Raw genomic sequence first — 23,240 nt, 5'->3', positions numbered from 1 at the left:
GTTTTCCTATCTTCAGAAGAGAGATGGGCTCAGTACCCACTAAACCAATAAGAATTAATGCTTTACTAGTTATTGGGAAAATCCCTGTCAGGACCCAGAACCACCTTCCATAAGCAGAGGGCAAGAACAGACCAAATACACAGGAAGATCACTCCCGGCAAGTAGTAGTCAAAATTTATTTAGAGGGAATTTTCACACAAGGTAGTGTGGACAGCAGCAAGCCAAGATAGAATCTCCAAACTTGCAAATGCACAACTAGTCTTGTATACCATAAAAATAAAAAAGGAAAACAAGTAAACCAAAAAAAGCAACTGATATCATGTTAAATCACCTGGTTGCTTTCCTATCTAGTTATTCTTTGCTTAAAAGGACTGCTGGGGTTCCCTACAACCTGATATTACTTCTGAACAGACAGGGGGAATGCTCTGTGCAGCAGCAGTTGGTTGTGTTTCCCTGAACTGTGTCCTGCAATTCACTATGAAGTCACCAGAATATATTCACAATACCAACTGTATGAATTTCTCTTAACCCCATGAAGTTGACACCTCAAATCAGACTTTAGGTTGATTTTTGAGCAGGGTCTCAGCATATATTTGTATACCAAAGTTTGAAAGAATATTATAAACAATAGACAAAAGGAAGAAAAACTTAATCAGTGCATGCGTAAAGAACATGTTTTATATACGTACCATGAAATATTATTCAACATTAAAATGGTGTGTAATTCTGATATATATAGTGACACAGAAACTTGGAAGACATACCTGCACTAAATGAAACATGCCAGACAAAAAAGGACAAATAGTGTACTATTCTACTTATAAAACTGTTACAATTTGGATGAGGTAGCCCCCAAAATTCCTCTGTTAATGCAGGAATATTCAGAGATAAAATTACTAGGTTGTGAGAGTTGTAGCCTAATCAGACCAGGCTAGTTTGAATAGACTGACTGGGTAGTAAATGTATGTAAGTGGGGCATGGCTGGAGGAGGTGGTCACTGGAGGTATGCCCTGAAAAAGTTCATCCTTCCTCTCTCTTTTCTTGGTTGCCATGAGTAAGCAATTGCCTCTAACATGCCTTTCTGCCATGATGTTCTGCTTTACCTTGAGCCCAGAGCAATGGAGTTTGCCAGCCAAAAACTAAACCTCTGAAACCATGAGCCAAAATAAACTTTTCCTCCTCTAAGTCATTATTGTCAGGTACTTGGTCACAGTAATGAAAAGCAAACACAAAAAGAATCTAGAGTGGTGCTTTTTAAGGGTTGGGGGTGGGGTGGAAGGAATGGACAGTCATTGTTTAATGGGCACAGAGTTTCAGTTTGAAATGATAAAAGTGTACTGGAAAAGGATGGTAGGGATAGTTGTATAACAATGTAAATGAACTTAATTCCAATAAACCATACACTTTAAAATGGTTAAATGGTAAATTTTATGTTAGGCTTATTTTACCACAATAAAAATATTAAATACTAGTATATATGCATGTATATACACACAAATATATACCAAGAGGCCTCCGCAGCAAACCTAAATGGCCAGCAGTGTGGATTAGCATACGTGGAACTGTGGAATTTCATAGGAGAACACTTTCCTGAGGACAGAGAATAGAAGATATTTGGTAAGGTTTGGAGGAGAGAGGAAATATTAACTTCTGAAGGAGTATCATAACATATTTCCTAAATTCAGCTCCCAAGGATTTGTATCTAAATCTTTGTAGAAGCAGGGTACCCTGAAAGTTTAAATATATATCCTCTAGAATCCCAAGAGGTTATTCTTTGAGATTCCTTGCTAATAGGAAATGTTTAACATAGCTGGGAAGGGTCTAAGGGACTAAGAATTCTCACATTTCTGCAGTTGAACTTTTATCATTATAATTGTGACATTAATGAATCCTTAGCTTAGTGTGTTCGGAGGAAATACCAGTTATACAAGTTGTTCACATTCCAACTTGTGTAACAGTTGTCATCAGTAATGCAAACCCTTCAAATTTCAAATACAGGGGTAAACAAGAACAGAAATGAACCTTCCTGCAAGAGCTGATAACTGCAAAATTGCCTGTTTCATCTCTCATGACACCAGTAATTTCCACCAAAAGCTCCTAAGTTGGGTTCCCTTCTGCATTCAGAAATTTGAGAAAAAGTAATAATTTTAATGTTTTAACAGAGACAACATAAAATACTCCTCTCTAGATTATAACTGCTTTTAAAAGAATTGCTTGAGGCAAATGTCCTCCTTGCATCAAGTCATCAAAAGTTGACTGAAAGAGAAAAGCTGAGACTCTCAGTGATTGATAACTGCAAACACCTATATTAAAAGCCTAGCCACTAAAAATTAAGAGAGGTAATGAAGCAGCAACAAATCTTAAGTTCATTGCTGATTCCTTGATGACATAATTGTATCTTACTGGCTGCTATTTCAATCATAGTACTAGAGCACACCCAGTACAAAAATAAAGTATCGTGAAGACACATGTGTCCTTGATGTGTGTGGGGAGTGGGTGTGTGTGTGTATTTCTTTTCTCCTTTTTTTTTTTTTAATATAAAGGTGCAGAGGCTAATGAGAATGTATAGTAGCTAATTATGCATTTCACTTCCATCTTACTTTAAAATCATTTACCTTGCTACTAATTTCATTAGTTTCATTATAAAAATATAAACTGAGCTGCCAACAATATATGATATAAAATATGATAGAAATAACTGTCTTTTGGATACTTTTGGGCAATAAGTAGATTGTCTTTGGCAATGAATCTTAAATGTTATTTTTACTTTAGATATATACAATGTGATGAGTGTTATATTGCTCACTGGACAATAGATTATATATGTATACAACAATATACTTCTAAAATTCCTCCTTGTCTAATCTGAAACTTACCTAAAAGGGTTAAACTACAAACAATGAGCTATAAATAAAGATATTCAAACCAGTAATCTGTTCAATGAACAAATATTTTGCTGGGAACCACAGTCATAATCAAAATCTACTGGGATTCTGAAGACACTTGAAAAATGAGCATCTATCATGAAGTCAACTTTCATTAACAATCTACTATAGATTTTCTAATGGAATTATTCTTCCCCCAAAAAAAATTAAATGTAAAGATATTTGCATATCAATAACTAACTCTGCATTTTCAAATTCAATTTCTATCCATTTATTATTCAAAATAGCATGTAATTCCTATAATTAGAATCTAACACATTTTGTAAAACACTTTTTGATTTCTTAGCTTCAAGAACACAAAAAAATACTCCCTCAAGGATAGCCTATTAAGATTTCAATATACTCAACTATTTATACATAGCCGTGGACATTGCTGCAGCTATCTATATTTTTCTTACCCCTAATGAAATTGAATTCCTAATATTTTTATCTATACCTCTTACAAAGTTGCCAGAAAGTTAACAGAGGCTATTTGGACAATATTTTTCCCAAACATAATATTATCCCAAGCTTAGTATATTTCTAAGGGTTCATGTTTCCTTTAAGCAAAACCCAACTCAGCTTCATTGTATGATTTAAATTTTAAGTGCTTCTCTCTATTATACAAGTATATGGACTCATTAGTTATATGATAAATACTATATTCTTGCTTATTGCCATTCCTAAATCCAGTAATTTGTCATGTCACAAATAATAAATAATCTTAGTTTTAGCTTTATTTCTCACTTTCCAGGACCATTTGACATACATGCAGCCTTCTTCTGGTTAAAGGTGCATTACTATTACCTCTGGTATCTTTCATTTGATCCAGATTTGTGCATAGCATACTCCTTTTTTATGTGAATTAAAAATTTTTAGGGAAAAAGAGAAAAAAATAATAAAGAGAAAATAATTTCAAAATACATAAATCGTGGCTTGCAAGCTTATACTTTTTAATCAACTTCTTTTACATAGGACTTTGAAATAAAGGGGAAAAATATGGCTATTTTTAAGTAGTTTAATATTTAAATTACCTTATAAAAATCTTGAGATACCTATTATACCATGTGGACTCAGGAAATTTAATAAAAATAAAATTTACACTTGGGGACAAGTTCTTACAAGCTTTTTTTTTTTTTTTTTTTTTTTTTTTTTAAGAACTGTCATTATATATTCCAGTAGTTAATTTGTGGCCTTCTGCCACACAGAAATGATGCAATATAAACCTAAAATATTGTGCCTCATGCAACTTTAAAACCAACTAGCCACCAGTGAAAACTAGGTGAGGTGCTGAAAACAAGGCCCTAAGGATTGTGATGCTTAACGTGTTTACCTTAAAAATGAAAGCAGGCACTGTTTATATACTCAAGGTATTTTTCCTAGTAGCCTTGGAAATATTTAAGCAGGTGGCTAGGTATGAGTTTGGTCTGTTGAACAGATGTGTACCTATGCCTAGCAGATCATAAAAACCTAAAGGTTAATAAAGGGATAAGAGGTGTGACCATGAATAGGGCTTGGTATGAGTACCCAGTGCAATGTAACTATGAGGTTGACCGAGTATATAGAGAAGCACATTAAGATAGCATTTCCCTCCCTCCTAAGAGATACTTAAATGTTTCCATGTTCATCAGACTTGGTGAGTTACAACACTCTGTTAGATTATTTTCAGGTGATATGGAACTGTAATGAAAGAGGCTATGAGTAAAATTTTAGGAGTCGATTACTCCTTTCTAAAAAATAAATTCTAGAAGCACAGAGGATTTGTTAAATACATGTCATCATTCCAAGGAATATAGTGTTTCAAATAAAATTCTGCATCAGATACATTTGAGTTTGTTCTTGAAAATTATAATCTCTTTTAAATAAAATCACTTGCAGAAGATGAAAGCCAATATTAGAATATTATAGAAATTGCACTAACATTATTGACGTGAAATTCATGTAATTTTGAATTTGGATTGGTTATGTCACTAAATAATTAGTAGAAAGCAATTTTAAAAGTTTCTACTAAAAAGACAGGCCTTCATATTAGAATATAGCCACTATGTAGAAAGCCTAGGACTAGAAATCTCTTAAATTAGATAGCTATTGTTGAGGCAAACGTCTGAACACACAAGAAAACCTGTTTTACAAAAATAATTACTAATTAGCCTAGAGTAAAGGGCTCTGTATTGGTCAGTGTTCTCCAGAGGAACAGATCCAATAACTCGTACCTATAAAAGAGGATTTGCTTACATGATCAGAGGCCAGATGGTCCCACAATGGTTTCAGCAGGCAGGGAACCAGAGAAGCAGTAGATGCTCAGTGGAAGAATCTGAAAGCCTCAGAAGAGGGGGGATCAATGGTGCAGCCCCTGTCAAGGAGTCTGGAAGGTCTCTGGAGAGTCAACTGGTTTGAGTTCAACTTCCAAACTCTGGAGTTCAAGGTCCATGGCGATGTCAGACGCAAAAACTGTTTCCTCTCAAGAAATGACCTTGCGCACTACGGTAGGTTTCACTTTCTTCCAGCTTCTATTCCATCTGAGCCCCTAGCCTATCTACAGTCCCGCCCACATTTGGGGCGGGTTTTGCGCCTCAGTTTGCTGAACACATGCCAATCGTTTCGAGAACCCTCACTGACACACCCAGAACTGTGCCTTACCAATTTTCTGAGGTGAGTCTTTAAATCCCATCAAGTTGACAACAAAGATTTACCATCACAGGATCCTTCCTGAAATTATAGGACCCAGAAATTAAAATGGTAACTGTAATATTTATTTGTATGAGGTTGTTTCATTTTAAATCTGTGTGGCATAATTAGGATAATCAACTAATATCCAGCTTAAAGGTATGAAGCTCTCAGAGATTCATAAGCATGAAGGTTATTACATATTTTTGGTATTTTAAGATTTAAAAACTTTGAGGAACAGTTTTCATTGCTCTTCTTTTAGATTTTTCACAAAATTTATACAGCAGGATTCCCAAAATATTAGTGTTCAGTTTTGTGCAGTTTGTTGGTCTTCTTCAAACTGTGTGAGAATTACATTCAGAATTTCTAAGGTCACCTCTTTGTTGAAAAGATGATGATGTTAGACAACTTACTATATAATACAAGGAGTTTCTAAAAGTTAACTTAAGATCACGTTTCACCTCCACAGTCAGTCAAGAAAATGTTTGACACATGGATTTCAGTATACCACAATACAATCCTCCTCTTTGAAGATCATTCACAATGGCAGAGAAGGAGGACACTGAAGGCTGCATGATTATAGCTCCACTTCTGCTAGTGGGTATATAAGAAAGCTGGAGCTGAGGGAGTGATTGCTGGGGAAGAGAGTTATTCCTACTCTGCAATTGTGGACAAGTTTCCAGATACACCACTTAGCCTTTCTGATGCTTTACATACTGTACAATATTTCTATTTTAAAGTCAGTTTCAAATTTTAGACATATCTGCTCATCTGCAATAGTTGAAATACCTGAAAAAGAAATACCTGAAGAGATTGTAATGCTAACTGCTATAGCAGTGCTTACCTGGATATTTAACTAATTATTTGACTAATTGAAGGCAAATGTTTTGCATTCTAGCAGTCTTTCATAAAGGGACTGACCTGGTATAAAACTTAAAAAGACAATTCCACCAAACTTCAGTTTCCCCATATCTGATAACTAGAATTCTTGTAAGGATTAAATGAGGTAATGGACAAAATGCCTGGCACATGTGTGTGCCCAACAAATGCAAGGTATGATTATACTTTTAGTCATCATTTTTTTATCTTTGCAGCTCTACTTCACATCATAATGTTCAACTCTTGTAAATAATGTATTTACATGACTCAAAATTTAAGAGTAACAAAACAATGTATATTGGAAATTATTTTTCTCCCCCTCTTCCCAATACTTTGTTCCTTGTTTGGAGATAACACATTTCAAAATTATTACTTCTTACTTACAAAAAAAATTTTCCATCTATTTAAAAGTATGAAGTCATTCTTAGTTCATGGGCCACACCAAAAAATATCAAATCCAGTTATATCTATTGGCTATAGTTTGTCAACCTCTTCTTTCTTCTATTATTGTATGTGTTGGTTTACTTATCATTGAATCAATACCATACTGTATTTTTATTTATTTATTTATTTTGCAGTGCTGGGAAAGGAACCTTGTGGATTCAGATTGTGCCTTGTAGGCAAGCACCCTACCACTGAACTACACCTCCAGCCCCAATACTACTCTATCTTAAGTACTATAGTTTATAGTAAGTCTTAACTAATTACATACTAATTCACTAAGTTGTTAATTTCAAATATGGTATTTATGGTATTTTTCAATTCTACAATGATCATTTGATTTTTAAAAACATTTCAATACTCTGGTGAAACTCTATTCTCTTTCTATTTTTTTTCAATCTGTTTTTATCTTGACTATAGGAATTGTGGTTGTTTTAAAATGTCTGCCTTTAGGACAATTCTATGAATGTGGAGTTATTATTTAGATTTATTTTTTGCTGTTGTTATTGTTTTTTCTTTTCCTTGATCTTGAGTTTGTGGTCATGCCTTTTCATAGAGCTTTTTATTCAAATGCTGGACCTCATGTAAAAGGACTTTTAGACACTGCAGACGTCTTCCACAGGGAGGGTACTCTGTTTTCTGTTTTGCTGAGTGTATGATACTGCTCACTATAATACAATCTGAAATTGAACTAGGTAAGAGTTGGATAATTTTTTATAAGATTTGTTCTATATTTAATTTATTCCTGATGCTAGGCTTGATCCTCCTTGATTTCAGTTGAGATCCAGGTAAGGGTTTATTAACTGAGCTTTGAAAGACTATAGGAAATTCAGTTCTGTCCTTCAATATTTTCATCTTAAGCTTCAGCTTTCTGATCAACTTACATTCTTTGTTTGCAAGTTTCTTAAAAAGAAACCTGTTCATTTCACACCGGCTATTTTGTCAATAATTTGTGTCCACAGCACTGACCTGAGAAGCAGCTTTCTGTCTTACACCAAGCTTCAATTCTTAAGATTCCTTGACTGCTAGTCACAGTCCAGAATCAGGAAGTGCCTCAAAATGAAAAGTGTCGGTAGACCCCCAGTGTAAATTTGCCATTCCCTCTGAGGTTTTTATCTCTTGCTTCAATTATTTGCAGACCTCCCCAGGAGGGCCTTTCCTTCTTTAAACACTGCAGATGATATCCTTCCTTTCACACTATGCTTTTTAGTTTCCCTGCTGCCTTAGACGTCAACAAATTCTTCATAAATTCATCCTTCTATTGACACAAACATTGTTTCTCTGTGTGCCTGTTGAAAGCTTTGCTGGTTTCTCTTTTCCCATGTGGAGTCCCTTTCCTTCGTTCAAACTTGTACCCTACAGCATTCTCATAACCATCAAATACCACCAAAGAAGCAGGATTCCTCTCTTTCGCTGATTTCGCATAGGCCCATCTCTGGAATTTTATCTTGCCAAGATTTCTTTCTCTTCACATCCTTCTGATGCCTTAAAGAAATGTGAACTTTATTATATAACCAGCTTTTTCTGATGGTTATAGTGGAAATTTCAGTCTTGCCTCCCTTATTGCATCTTGGCTATGCCAGTTGGGAACTCTATATATTTAATTAGAGTTCCACAATCAGTGATGTTTAGAGTTTAGTAGAGTTGATGGAACCTTCAAATCCAGAATCAAGGGCTCTTTATTTGGTGACCCTAGATCCTTTATTCCTCTTAACAAAATTGATTTATTTTCTATAGTCCATTTGTTAAACCTCTTCATGATTCCACAGAATAGATGTGGTCCTTCCCAGCTGTATTCAAGACTAATCTCCTTCACATTATCCATATGGTAACTGGCCTTGTCTTTAGTTGTACATTAAATATTTTATACACTGATACTCAGCTACCATTCTTTTCATTGTTGGAGGTATGTTTCAATGAGTGTCTTTGAAGGTAGATAATACACATAATCAGACTATCACCATACTCAGATATATCCTCAGTGAAATCATGAAATAACTTAAATAAAAATAACTATTTTTTTCTGTATTTTTATTGTTGAATTATAATTATACATCATAGTGGGATTCATTTTTACATATACATTTTGCAATTTATATTACTTTAAAAATAGAAGAAATTGCTGTTACTGGTAAAGTTTTAAAGTGAATACTTAATATACCTTGACACTGAAAACTATATTGGGGAAATAAAGACCAGCCAATAAAAACAATCAGGGGCTATTTATTCGGAACTTGCTATCACAAGGGAATCAGCAACCATCACTTGAGTTTGGCAGAAGACTCAAAGGCAGTCACCACAGTGGGAAACTTTACAGTGAAGAAGAAAATAAATAAAAATGAAGGCTTCAGTATGCTCTCATTGGAGTTTGTTGGCACAGTAAATAAATCCGAAGGCAGGTTAACCAAAAGGGGATAGGCTATGTTACTAATTTGTGGAGTTCATTTGACTTTCACTAGCTGATCCTGAGTTGGAAACGAGCAAAAATTGGGGCAGCTGTCAGTCATTGACAAATACTATATTTTCTAGGCTGATTGCTGCAGAGGTTGCAGTTTAGCTTTCCTGCTGGTTGCTCAGATTATAGGATAGAGTTTTATTGTCATGTATGGTTTGGCCATTGTCCATTTGTATGTTCAGTTTCTTAATATAGAAATAGAAACTTTTTCAGAAGCATGTAGCCAAAATATTACTTTCCTTCACACCTTGTCCTACCAAGTAGATGAATTGTGTATGTAAAGCATTGCAAAGTGTAGTGAGTGCCACTCCCTGCATTTTCAGTCTTTTTTAGAAAATTTCCTTCTAAATTAAAATAAGGCTAATAACAATTCAGATGTTACTTATAGTTGAAGCAAACTTCCTAGTAAGTTGTGGCATTAATCGATTAATAATATTTGGTTTTATTTTGTAAATGTTGGATTGATAGAAAATCTCCCTCACCATTCATGCCTGCATGGGAGGTCAAATCATTGACTTTCAAATTGTGTCATGCTTCTTTTCTTTATTCCTTGATCTATCTTGCCAAAACCTGCATAATGCCCTCTCATTTTTTTGTATTCTACATTGATTATATATTCATTATCCTTGTACATTAAGGCTTATTATATTGTCACTGAGAACCTTTTCTAAAATGTTGATTTATTTGAGCCAGAAAACTGTCAATTAATGTCAGACTTGGCATTGTGCCAAGATATAATAAGAAATAAGATTTTGCCAGTTTATGATAATCTCCCAGGTATGGTTAGTATATTAAATTAAATATAAATTAGTATAACACTTGGCATTTTGGGGGGATTAGGGAGGGAACTTATGATTGAATCCAGGACTGCTTTACCACTGAACTCCATCCCCAGTCATTATTTATTTATTTATTTATTTATTTATTTATTTATTTATAGACAGGGTCTAACTAGGTTGCTGAAATGCTTGCCAAGTTGCTGAGGCTAGCCTTGAACTTGAGATCCTCCTACCTCAATCTTCCAGGTCACTAGGATTATAGGCGTGTGCCACCATGCCCAGGTTCAAGAAGACTCTTACAGCATTTTCAATAGTAAAATTGACCTATGTGGACCTGTAGCCTACTCTGCTTTATAATAGGCTGGACCCAAGTTCACACTTGACACTAGACCAATCAGTTCTCTCTCACAAGAATTAGAATTTATAGTCCATTTTGATGCAAAATAAAATTATATAGTTGTTATACATATGAAAACAGCATATAACATTTAATGATATATATGACAAATTGTTTCATTGGTGAAGAAAACTTTCAATAAACTGGGAACATTAGAGATTTTCTCAGTATTTTAACGGACATCAAAGAAAAACAGGAGAGTTAAAATTATATGTAATGGAATAAAACAAAACAGTAAAATGATAACAAGGCAAGATGACTTCTCTCTTTTATTTCCCTGTGCTGTGTGCTGTCATCTTGGGCAGGAAAATATAGGGTGTGGAGGAAAATCAAAAGAAGAAAATTAACTGGAAAGGTAAAATGTATGCCAGGGATACAGAATTATTTTTGAAGTTAGTTTTCTTTTTACAGCTTATCTTGTACATGTCACATTATAAACTCTCTGAAATTAATTCATGCTTTAAAACTAATGTATAATGGGAGAGAAACAATCCAAGAGAGTACTTAATGTAGGTAAAGATAGGGTAATAACCTTAGGGTATTTAAGCCAATTTCTTTTTTTAGATAGTCGATAGTTGAGTCTCATTATAATGACCACTGTGAAGCTCCAGCTCCACACAGAAGGTGAGATTTCATGTGTTCTATATTGTTCTCAGACCTTAAAGTCACTGGAGGAGCCTACAATCCTTTCTGTTCACTGATTTCCCAAAAGAAAGATCTGATTTCACATATACATTTTTACCTCTCTTCTACTCAATGATTACAGAAGAAGCAGTTGTAAAAAGTTTGAGGAGTTGGAAATATCAAGGGAATACTGTTCAAGAAACTGGTACCCCCATCAGTATATCATTTAACAGTATACAAATGATTTAGCACTTACAACACCAGCCTTCTCAGAATTCACAATTTCTATTCTCACATCTGAAAATACGTCATACCTTTGCTAACAGTTCACCCTATTTTTTGAAATAGACCAGCAGAGACTTTAGTAACATTATTTAAAAGGCTTTACCACCAATGCTGCTTCTTCTTACACTTAGATAAAGGTGTAACGGAGGGGCACTGAAGAACCCCAGCCCCTCAAAATCCAACACATTCATTTATAAATAAACTTTAATTTCCCACTGATCCTACCAAGGTCCTTAAAAACTGCACTGTATTATTTAACTTCAAGGAAAATAAATCTGAAGAAATTCAAGTTAAAGATGTATGGAGAGGGAGAGAGAGATTACCACAGAAATGAGCAAAAGTAAAAGTGGACCGCGTGTTAGACTTCACTCAAACTGTGAGAACTAGGAAAAATATTCAGTAAAAGTCCAAGATATAAAGTCAACATACAATTTCTATACACTAACAGTGAACTTTCTGAAAAATTAAAAAGCAACACTATTTATAATGTCTACAGTAAAATCAAATACTTAGGAATAAATTTAGTCAAGGAGATGGAAGATCTTTGAAAACTATAAAATACTGATAACTAAATTTGAAGAGCCCACAAATAGGTGAAAAGATAGCCTTATGAATTGAAAGAATTGGTATTGTTAAATGTCCATATTACCCAAAGCGATCTGCAGATTCAATACATCCCCATCAAAGTACCAATGACATTCTTCACAAAAATATAAAAAAAATTTTAAAATTTATGGAACCACAAATGACCCCAAAAATCCCAAACAATCTTGAGGAAAAAGAACAAAGCTGGTGGCATTATACTAACTTCAAAATATCCAACAAAGTTATAATAACCCAAATATCATAATAATGGAATAAAAACAAACACAGACCAATGGAACAGAATAGAGAACCCACAAATATATGCATGCATTTACAGTTAACTGATTTTTGTTGACTGGGCAAAGGACAATCTCTCCAATGAATGATGTTGAGAAAAATGCATATCCACATGAAAAAAAAACTACATAAATGTTTATAAATTAAACTGCTGATAAGGGGTTAATACAGAAAATACATGAGAAACTCAACTCCATAACAACAACAACTCCCCCCCCCAAAAAAAAAATTCTACAAATGATATAACTTAAATAATAGGCAATGGACCTAAGTAGACATTTCTTAGAGAACACATACAAATGACCAATAGATAAATGAAAAAACCCTCAATATCACTAATCATCAGGGAAATGCAAATCAAAACCATGGTGAGATATCACTTTATCCCAGTAAGAAAGACTGTTATTAAAAGACTAAAGATAACAAGTAATAGGGAGAATGCAAAGGAAAGGGAACCCTTGCACACTGTTGGTGAGAATGTAAATTAGCATAACTATTATGGAAAATAGTATGGATGTTTCTCAAAATGCCAAAGTACAAATATCATATGATCCTGTAATACCACTACTGGGTATATATCCAAAGAAAGTGAAGTCAGTATGTTAAAGAGGTATTTTTCACTCATGTTTCATGCAGCGCTGGTCACAAGAGGCAAGATATGGAATCAACCTAAGTATCTGTCAGTGGATGAAAGATTGAAAAAAAAAGTAACTAGTGCACACACACACACACACACACACACACACACACACACAGAGAGAGAGAGAGAGAGAGAGAGAGAGAGAGAGAAGAGAGAGAGAGAGAGAGAGAGAGAGAGAGAGAGAACTACATTTCTGCCTTAATAAAGAAGGAAATCCTGACATTTTTAAAATGACCTAAGGATATTATGCTAAGTAAAATAAGCCAAGCACCAAAAGACAAATACAGAATGATCTCATTTACAAGTGGAATCTTAAAAAGTTGATTTCACAGAAGTAGATAATAGAATGTGGTTACCAGGACTGGGGTGACTCTGGGCAGCAGGGAGAAGAAGCTAATGTCTTCTTGCTCCAGTGATATAAAATTACAGTAAAATGGGAGGAAATCCATTGTAAAATATGGTAACTCTAGTTAACAATACATTGTATTCATAAAAAAAGTCTGGAGAGCAAATGTAAAATGTTCTCATTACAAAAATAATAGCTATGTGACATGACACATACATTAATCAACTGGATTTGGTCACTCTACAATGTATACACACTTCAAAATATCAAATTGTATAAAATAAATACATAATTTTATTGTCAATTTTAAAATAATACATAAGTAATAGATTTTGAACATTAGCACATAAAAAATTACCGAACACTGCCTTTATTTAAATTATTAAAGGACACAATTTAAATGTAAATATTACTTAGAAAACTGGCCATGCACATATGCACACTGATTGAAATCATTGCTAATACTTTTGCCAACCTAATTCTGTAGTCTGTTCAAATAATCAATGCTGTGTGATGGAAGATCCATACTAGAATCGTGCTCAGACTCATAACAGGCTTTTTGGGTGGGCAAAAGCAAGACGGGATCTGCATTTTGAAAGTAACAGGAGGTAAGTAGTGAAATTGATTTGACTGAAAAAAATAGTGACCAGAAACAGAGGGTGCTGAATTATGAAACTTATGTTTGAGCACATAGGCCAATCTTCCTAATTTGCCAGGAGTATTGGTTCAATCAAGTAGGCACTTACTCCTATATGCTGTTTTGTTACCAGAAGGGAAAAGGCAAGAACTCGTACACAGCCCAGGTCAAGGAATCTCTCTTTTGATTTTTACCTCCTGTGAAGTTTCCTTTTGGCTCTTGATGACACCTTAGTAACCATACACTCCACACTGGAAAATATCATAGACTCCAACTCCATCTATGATTCTGACATGAAACTGAATTCCTACATTAACATACAGCACAGTAGAAGTTACTAGGATCTCACTCTGAAGTCATGCCAGACACGTGCACTGTAGACAGATAATCTTCAATAAAGATCACAAATGAATGTTTTCATTTTCAAGTGAGACCATTAACTTCAGGATTACCACCCAGAAAATTACATGCACATTGCTGGAGCATTATTAATTTTGAATTATAAAAATAGAACACCTTTCTATTGGATCTGAAATTCCATTCAAAACTGGTATAAAAACTACTATAATACACAGAAGTACTAAGGGCACAAATTAAACCAAAGAAGGGCACACAAAGAAGGACTGGGGCCAGATTTCTGGAAGGGTGTTTGAACTTAGCTCATGTCAGTGTTGTGCAAACATAAATTAGAGAAGGGAAAGTGCCAATATCCTGACCTGGTAACAGCATGAACCTAGCCTCAGGCCTAAAGTCTAAATTACCCATTAATAATATTTTCAGCCTCATTCAAAATGGGCATGATCCTTGGAACAATTCAGAAGAGTTTGATGCTTGGATAGCATTACTAGCCCACATATGTGAGCTAATATCATTCTCTCATGGTAGGGGAGCAGAGGTAATTTACCAAATGATACCCTACTGACCTGAAAGAACTGATTTACTTCATATAGAGGTTTCATTTTGAAGAGGATTTTATTTACCAGACTTTATTATGAGATTGAGATATTATATGCTGATTATGAGTATATTGAAATATTATTCTTCCCTGTGGTTCTTTTTTTGAAATAGGAAACATCATATTTAGTTTCATATTACAAGGGGCTGACAATATTGTAGATTTAGAAATCAAAGGTATGCTATAGCATATTGGACTGTTTTCATATTTGCTGAGTCAGCTTGATACCTATTATGGATATTTTTAAAATGTAGACTATTTATAAAAACTGATTTACAAGGAGATCATTTTCTCATTGAAGTATTCAACATGTTATATCAAATTCTCTGTGTTCTGTATTCTGCAGAAGAAAAAACTGTATTTAAATGTAATATACTGGGGGTTTTCCAGTATGTGGTTTAGTATCAAGTTACTAAAAAACTACGCTGTTTTTTTTTTTTTTTTTTCACTAAAGGAAAAGAGAAAGATCTCAGATAAATAGTTACAGAGAAGAATTCACTTACTTAGATATGTAGAGAGATAGGTTATCACTTTGTAGTACATTGTGTCACTGTAATTTCTGTTTACAGGAATCATTTTGCAGATAATGTTGAAACCACTCAAAAATTCCACCATCATGAAAAACAAATTGCTTGTCAAGCCCACAAAGTAGAAAACCCAATTGAATTGGGGGAGTTAGAGAGAAAAATAATTATTGAAACACAATTCCAAATGCTCTGAAAACTGCATATCATATTTTGTCCTGTGGGTCTCTAAAGGACTCAACTGACAATAATGCTGTTGCTAACCCCCATGATACTCCCTCTGCATCGTTTAGAGTTCTCTCATCGTTAAATAACAGACATTTGGTGGAATTGATAAATATAGTCTTCAACATTAACTAAATAATCCTCCCAATAGTCTGGTTAAACAGATGGAGAGAATAAAACAGAGAAGTTGTTAAGGGGCTTAACTCAGTCCATAGAGACAGTCTTGTGACTTAGTTAGCATTGGACCTCCCTAGTTTAAGTTTATGACACCTTCTTTTCCATTTTTTACTTATAAATACCTACCAAGCATCCAAACCACAGACACCCTGACCCCCTCTCCCATATGATTATCTTTAATTCTTTCCATTTAATTAAGAACAGGACACAGCACTGCTGCAAAGGAAATCATAGCTTTCGCATGTATATAGTTTCTAATGTATATATTCAGGAAGATTAAAATGGATTTTTAACAGAATACAATTTTAATGGGTAAATATTTGTATTTTATCTTCATTTTTGAAGGACCAAATTAGTTTAAAGCATAGTGCTTCTATAAGCTTCTAAACTGATTCTATTTCTTGCTCCTGCCACAACTAATTCCTTTTTAATTAACTGAAATAAGCTCTTTATTGTGTTTCTTCTTGGTGATAAGTACTTGTTCCAGTACAAGAAGAGCACAGATGAGTGTTATATGGCTGCCATCTTGAAGAAAACCATGGTGGGAAAGAAAATGATAGCTAAACAAGTAATTATTGCCATAGTATTAATAATAATTCCAGGGAGATTATTATGTGCCAGATCCTGTGATAAGCATATCTTACTTTATTTGACCCTTTGATGTAGGAGTTCCTTTTATTTTTTATTTCTTAAAGACCATGGCACTGGAGTTTTCTAGGTTAATGCCTTTACATGTGGAACCCACATAAATAACTAATCCCCTATTCTTCCATTCAAGGCTTACCAAACAATCTTTGGTTTTCCACCTACTTTTTCCATATAATGCTTTCCTGACATATTTAGTTCTCAGTATAATTAATACTTTTCATTATAGTTTATATTTTTATGATTTTTCTTGGCTTGGCTTCTATCCCCAAGTCCAATCAACTCTGGGCCAATGACAAATAACATTTCAGAACCTGCAGAATTGAGAGCTATTTTGACAATTATTATTAGGTCATGCTACCATGTCAAATTTTGTGGTTAGGAATTTTTCTCGCAAATACCCTCTGATCCTTGGAAACTTTCCTGAGTTTCAGATGGATGTGAATGCTACTTTTGTATAGCCTTTTAAAAATATCCTTACATTGTTATGTTTATTTTTATATCTTACTCATGTGATATCTTTCTTATTCTAATACTAAAAATTTTAAGACAGACATTAAATCTTGCTAAATTTAGATTCTTCTTGTCCAAGTTGAGTGTGAAGTAGATAGTAATTTTCAATAAATATTTGTTGAACTGAATTGGAATTTACATTATGAGAAGAAGACCTTTTCTCTAAGTCTTTAACCTTTCTTTGCATCACCTTTTCAAAGTGTCTCTCCCTTTCTATTCCTTTCTGACTTTTATTTATTTTGTATTTCAGAGGAATAGAGTTCTCCTCCACTTTCAAATGTGACCCCATAATTTTGGCACTGTGGTCATCATTAATTTGTTTTTCTTTTTGACTGACTAGAAGCCACTCAGTATTAACTCCTCTTTCTCAGCAGCTCTCTAGCTATTTTGTCTCTCCCTCTTATTGTGTCTCATTTGATTTGTTAAAAGCCCTTCCAAAAGGTAAAATATGAAAAGAAGGGGGAGAAAAGTGGAGAGGCACCACCTGATGTAGGCGATCAGTTGCAACAGATTGTGTCAATAGCACATACACTCAAAACAATATAATAATGGGACTCTGTGGACCTGTTCCCAAGGATGTGTCATAGCCCTACCAAACCATCGGGAAATCACCAGATAAATTCTAACAGGAGACTTGGAAAAATATCTGAACAGTACTATCAAAATAGTCAATGATTTGTTTTAGTTTCTTGTCTACTATAGCAAATTACCAGAAACAGTGATTTAAAATAACAAAAATTCATTCTTTTATCATTAATTGAGGCTAGTCATCTGAAATCAATATATTGGTAGGGCTGTGCCCCTACCAGAGGTTCCAAGAGATTCTGCTCCTTGTCGTTTCCAGCTTGGTAGCTGTTAGAATTTCTGAACTGTGTCTGCATCATTACCATCTTTAACTTTGCCACATTGCTTCTGCCTCTTCTATGCATGTCTCCTGTTTATTTCTTACAAGGACACTTGTCATTGGAGTTAGGGTGTACCCATATAAAACAAGATGATCTCATCTCAAGACTCCCAACTCATTACATTTAAGTGAACCTTTTTCCAAGTAAGGTTACATTCACAGGTTCCAGAGATTAGGACATGGAAATATCTTTTTAGGGACACAATTTAACTCCTGCAGTCATCAAAAACAAGGAAGATCTGAAATTGTGGCAGCCTAGGAAAGTCTGGATGGAATCCTGAAATAGATGAAATTAGGTAGCAACTAAGGAAATTTGAAAAAAGTCGGACTTTTACTGGGGAATGATATTGGCCAAATTACATTGTTATATTGTATGCATATATGAATATGTAACAACAAATCTTACTATTATGTACAACTGTCATGCAACCAATAAAAATATGGAAAAATAACATGGACAGTAAATGGCAGTATGTGTTCATTCATTATAACAAACCATATTATTGCAAAATGTTAAAAATAGGAGTAATTGAGTGTATGCCTGGGGGTTGAGGAATGTGTGTGGGATCTAAAACTGTTTTAGAAAACAAATTCTACTTAAAAACAATTCTGTTTAATTCTCTGTAATAATGATGCCCAACAGAAATATAATGTAAATGACCTTTTGTAATTTAAACTTCACTAGAGGTCACATTTCAAAAACTAAAATAAGGTAAAATTAGTTCTATTAACATATTTTACTTAGCCCAATGTAACCAAAATATTATCATTTCAACATATAATTGATAAAAAAAATTAATATGTGCCAAGTATGCAAGGAAAGCTTCTCTACTAACATGCTTCTGTTTGAACATGCCAAACTATATGAAGAGGATCCCTACATTCGTAAATACTGTGATTACAGGACAGTAATTTTTGAGAACCTCAGCTAGTACATTGCAGACACCCACTTTAGTGATCATCTGTATTGGTGTGAGCAGTGTGACATGCAGTTCTCTTCAAGCAGTGAACTCTACTTACATTTCCAGGAGTATAGCTGTGATGAACAGTACTTGTGTCATTTCTGTGAACATGAAACGAGTGATCCAGAAGACTTGCATAGCCATGTGGTAAATGAGCATGCATGTAAATTAACAGAACTAAGCAATAAGTATAACAATGGAGAACAAAGACAATACAGCCTCTTAAGCAAAATTACCTTTGACAAATGTAAGAACTTCTTTGTATGTCAAGTATGTGGTTTCCGGAGTAGACTTCATACAAATGTTAACAGGCATGTTGCTATGGGACATACTAAAATATTTCCTCATGTTTCTGATGACTGTGGGAAGGGCTTTTCAAGCATGTTAGAATATTGTAAACATTTAAATTCACATTTATCCAAAGGAATTTATTCATGTCCATATTGTGAATATTCAACAGAACAGATCGAAGATCTTAAAATTCATCTAGATTTTAAGCATTCAGCTTACTTACCTCATAAATGTAGTGCTTGATGAGGTTTGAAAATGAAAGGGAATTAATAAATCACCTTCCAGTCCATGAAACAACTTGATTATTCTCTTAATTTGAATTACATAATGTTTTTGTAAAATAATAAATTCAACTTTTTTTTGAGATGTTGAAATGGGTGATTTTAAACACATCTTATGAGATTTGCCTTTTAACAAGTACCATTTTCCATTATGTAATTATACCTTAAGTGTGGTATTTTCAATTGCATGGTAGTATATAGTTTTAATCTTTAAAAAAGTTATTAATAAGATGTCTTATAATCTTTTTTGGTGGTATGTTTATGTATAATACTAGAAACAACACTGAGAGAATTATAAGCTAATAAAAACACCATAGATTATATAACAGTTAACATAAAATGTCATCTTACTAAAGCAAAGTTGTGTTTAACAGGAAAAAAAATTTTAAATTGCTTCAATTTTTTACATTTAAATTAATTAAATTACATAAGATTCAAGCTTTATTTTGTCAGGCATAGTTGCTCCTTTTCCATGTTCAATAGCTACTTGTGACTGATGGCTGCCTCATTGAACAGCATGACTTCACATGTTTTCTGCATTGCTTATTTCAATTATCTGGTTCTGCAAAACCAAGTATTCCCTAAATTAGTGATTTAAAATAGCAATAATTCATTATTTTTTGAGTTGACTCTGTAATCCTTTTTCTGGTCTTGCTTGAACTCTCCCATGCCTATGGAAAGTGAGAGCTGCTAGGTCTAAAATGTCCCAGGTCTGGCTCCAGGGCAGGGAGAGATGCAGGACTGCTTTGTGCTGGGATGCTGGCATTGCTGAGCCACGCTCTCCCTTCCTGTCCTCTACACATGCTCTCTCCATATGGTCTTTCCAATAGGGTAGTCAGATTTATAACTTGGTAGTTCAGGGCTTCCAAAATCTCAAAAGTAGAAACTGCCAGGCCTTCCTAAACTTAGTGTTTGTACTTCAACTTCTTGTTGTTCAAAGTGAGTCCCAGAGGCAGCACATATTCAAGGTTAAAGTGGACTAGACAAAGGCAAAAATACCAGAAGGCATGGTTTACTGTGGCCCAGTTTGGAGATTAGTGTTCCTGAATGTCAGTTAATTTTTCAACAGATGTTTACTTCTTCAGTCTCATTTTTACACTATGTCTCAAGAATATTTTCCCAGTATTTCTATGACAGAATTTTACATGTAGCAACAATAACATCAGTTATAATATTAAAGTTGCTATAATCAATAGTAAAAAAAAATAGAGAACTTACCTTGAGTCAAAAATTATTCTTAATGCTTATATCACTGTTAATTCTCAGAATTGTATATTGGTATCTCAAATAAGAGAGAGGAAAATTAAATAGCAGGTTTAAGCAGGGTCCCTCAGTAAGTGGGCAAATTAGGACTAAAATTTAGGCAGTCTTTCTGATTATTGAGCCCCAGACTTTTTGATAATTGTTTTAAGTGTTAAATTTGTTGACTCAAACAAATTCTTTCTAAGGAAGAAAAAAAAAAAACGAAAAGAAGGAAATGGGCCTACTGAGCAATATTTTAAATCCCTAATGTTATGCTTATTATTCTTTAAGAAGTCCTAATTAAGTCAAACTTCCTACAGTCCACATTAATTAAATTTACAGTGAAAAGGCCTGTCTTTCTTCTTCTCTTTCTCACTTCAATTTTTTTCTCAGTCTTCCATTCTTTCTTCCTATGGGTGAATGTTGGGTTTTGCTTGATATTTTCTGTCAGCTTTATATAGACTTTTCACTTAGAAGCTGAAGTGAAATATTTTTATCTAATCACCTAGTCATGCAGGGCTATTTCTGCTGACCTCAAACTCTTTCTCCTCTGTAATCACGGAAGACTCATCAGTGACATTAGTAGTTCCTTGTAATCTAATACATTTGCATTCCATATTTTTCTTAGGCAAAGAAATCAACTCTGACAAAGTAATGACCTCAACATAATTGTCCTTAACAAAAAGGTTACAGTGTTCTCACCAGAATAATAGAGCTGGGAATGATTCTCTTTTGTGACTTACATCTTACTTTGCTCTGAACTCTTTAAGCATAACAAATAATCATGCCTTATTAAGCACCTGCTCAATGAAGTTGGGAAATCAAACTATGGAGGAATTAAATCCTAACCTTTGACTTCTTTTGTCAGATGCCAGAATGATTATTTCTACTGGATTTTGGTTTGACATTAGGGAGCAATTGGCTAATCCTCCTATTCTCCAAACTTGCTCTCTGGTCTCTTGCTAATGCCCATCTTGTTCCATGTCTTAGATTTATTATGATTTATTTACCATGTGGGGGTAATAGTATCTCCTTTTATCTTTAAAAGAAACATCATTTACATGATTTTGAGCCCTGATTCTCAAGGGAACTCAGGAAAAAACATTTAAAACTTAAAATATTACTCTCTTCCATTTGTCTTTTTCCCAAAATAGAGTTTAGAGAAATGGATAAGTAATAGATGTGTGAGACAAAAATGTCCATGTCTAGTTAGTTGGCTCTTCACATATTAGAATAGTAACACACCCTGAACAAAGACTACTAATTTAAATAGGTTTTCCCAAGAGAAGGCCTAATATATTCATGTTGAAATGTAATCACTGGGCCATTAGTATTGTGAAAACAGTTGGAGTTGGCATTGCCTTTAAGTTACAAATATAGTGAAGCCCAGATTTGTAACAGTTTCAGCCCTAAGTATGTTCAGAATGAAGTGTGGGGAAAAAACATCTTCACAGAACAGATAGGAGAAAAAACCTTGGGGAAATGTACTTAAACAGAAATACAAGAAAAATGAAACACATTAACTGAACATCCATTATGTATAAAGCACTATGAGGGGCATATCATAAATAGGAAAACTGGACAATATCAACCACTAGCAGACCATAAACAGGAGCTAAAACAGAGAGAGTAGAATAGAAATGAGAAAGTAGAATTGAAGCTATGAATTTATATGTAATATTTGCAAAAAGAAAAAAAGAAAATAGCTTCTATTTCAGAAAACTTCCAAACACAGCATAGTAAAGCTTCATATTCAACTTTGAAAATTAAGTGAAAGACACACAGCTTCCTACTTTAAGCCAATTTAATGAGTTTTATCAATTCAACAAGATTTCATTCATTCCCTTTTTGCTTAAATTATTCATTCCTGTTGTTTGTTGCTATGAACTGAAACTGATTTTCATAATTTCATTATGCTGTCTTAATTTTGATTCAAGGAATGTAATCCCTTTGAGGATAAAAAAATGAAGACAACCAAATAAAGAGTCTAGGTTCAATAGCTAATAAATTGCTTAACATGAGAAAAACAAGGCTAAGAATATTCCAAAAGCTGAAATGTAGACAGCAGGACCTTTATCAAGAACTGGAATGAGAAATTACCTATAAAACTGAACTTTTAAAGAGGAACAGGAGGAAGGATAATGCTGATGGTCAGGAAGGTGGTAAGAAGTTGCTATTGGCTTTTATTATGTATTATTTTATATTGCTTTTATTCATTTTGCTTTCTTTCCTCACTATCCACAAAAAATTGAACCTGAAACCCAAATAGAAAACACTGTAATTCTGTTCTGAGATTATAAGAGAAATTGAATAATTTAAAGTAAAATCATTTAAAGTAAAATGATTTGAAGTAAAAATTGAGAATGAAATTAGATATGACAAAAAAAGAGATTTGGAAATGTTGTGCCTTATGCAAGGACCTACAATATAAGAAGAAAGGATTTGAGGAGCTATTAAAAAGAAAAGTTCAATCCTGATTAATTTCTGCAGGGCTCCAGCAGAACTACATTCAACATGATCAAGCTGACTGAACACTATGAATTTTACTAAAGATTCTTAGTTCTC

General features: G+C 33.9%; 1 pseudogene across 1 annotated transcript; it reads left to right on the top strand.

Annotated features, from left to right (window-relative positions):
- Positions 1–18,699: 18,699 nt before the first annotated feature.
- LOC306667221 (zinc finger protein 639-like) lies at positions 18,700–19,454 on the top strand (annotated as a pseudogene). Its single transcript has one exon. The product of its transcript is annotated as a zinc finger protein 639-like (transcript).
- Positions 19,455–23,240: the final 3,786 nt, after the last annotated feature.

The sequence above is a fragment of the Sciurus vulgaris genome, assembly GCF_902686455.1.
Source record: "Sciurus vulgaris genome assembly, chromosome: 8".
Classification (NCBI taxonomy): Eukaryota; Metazoa; Chordata; class Mammalia; order Rodentia; family Sciuridae; genus Sciurus; species Sciurus vulgaris.
The sequence above is the reverse complement of the archived record's forward strand: the minus strand, read 5'-3'. Positions and strand labels throughout refer to the sequence as shown.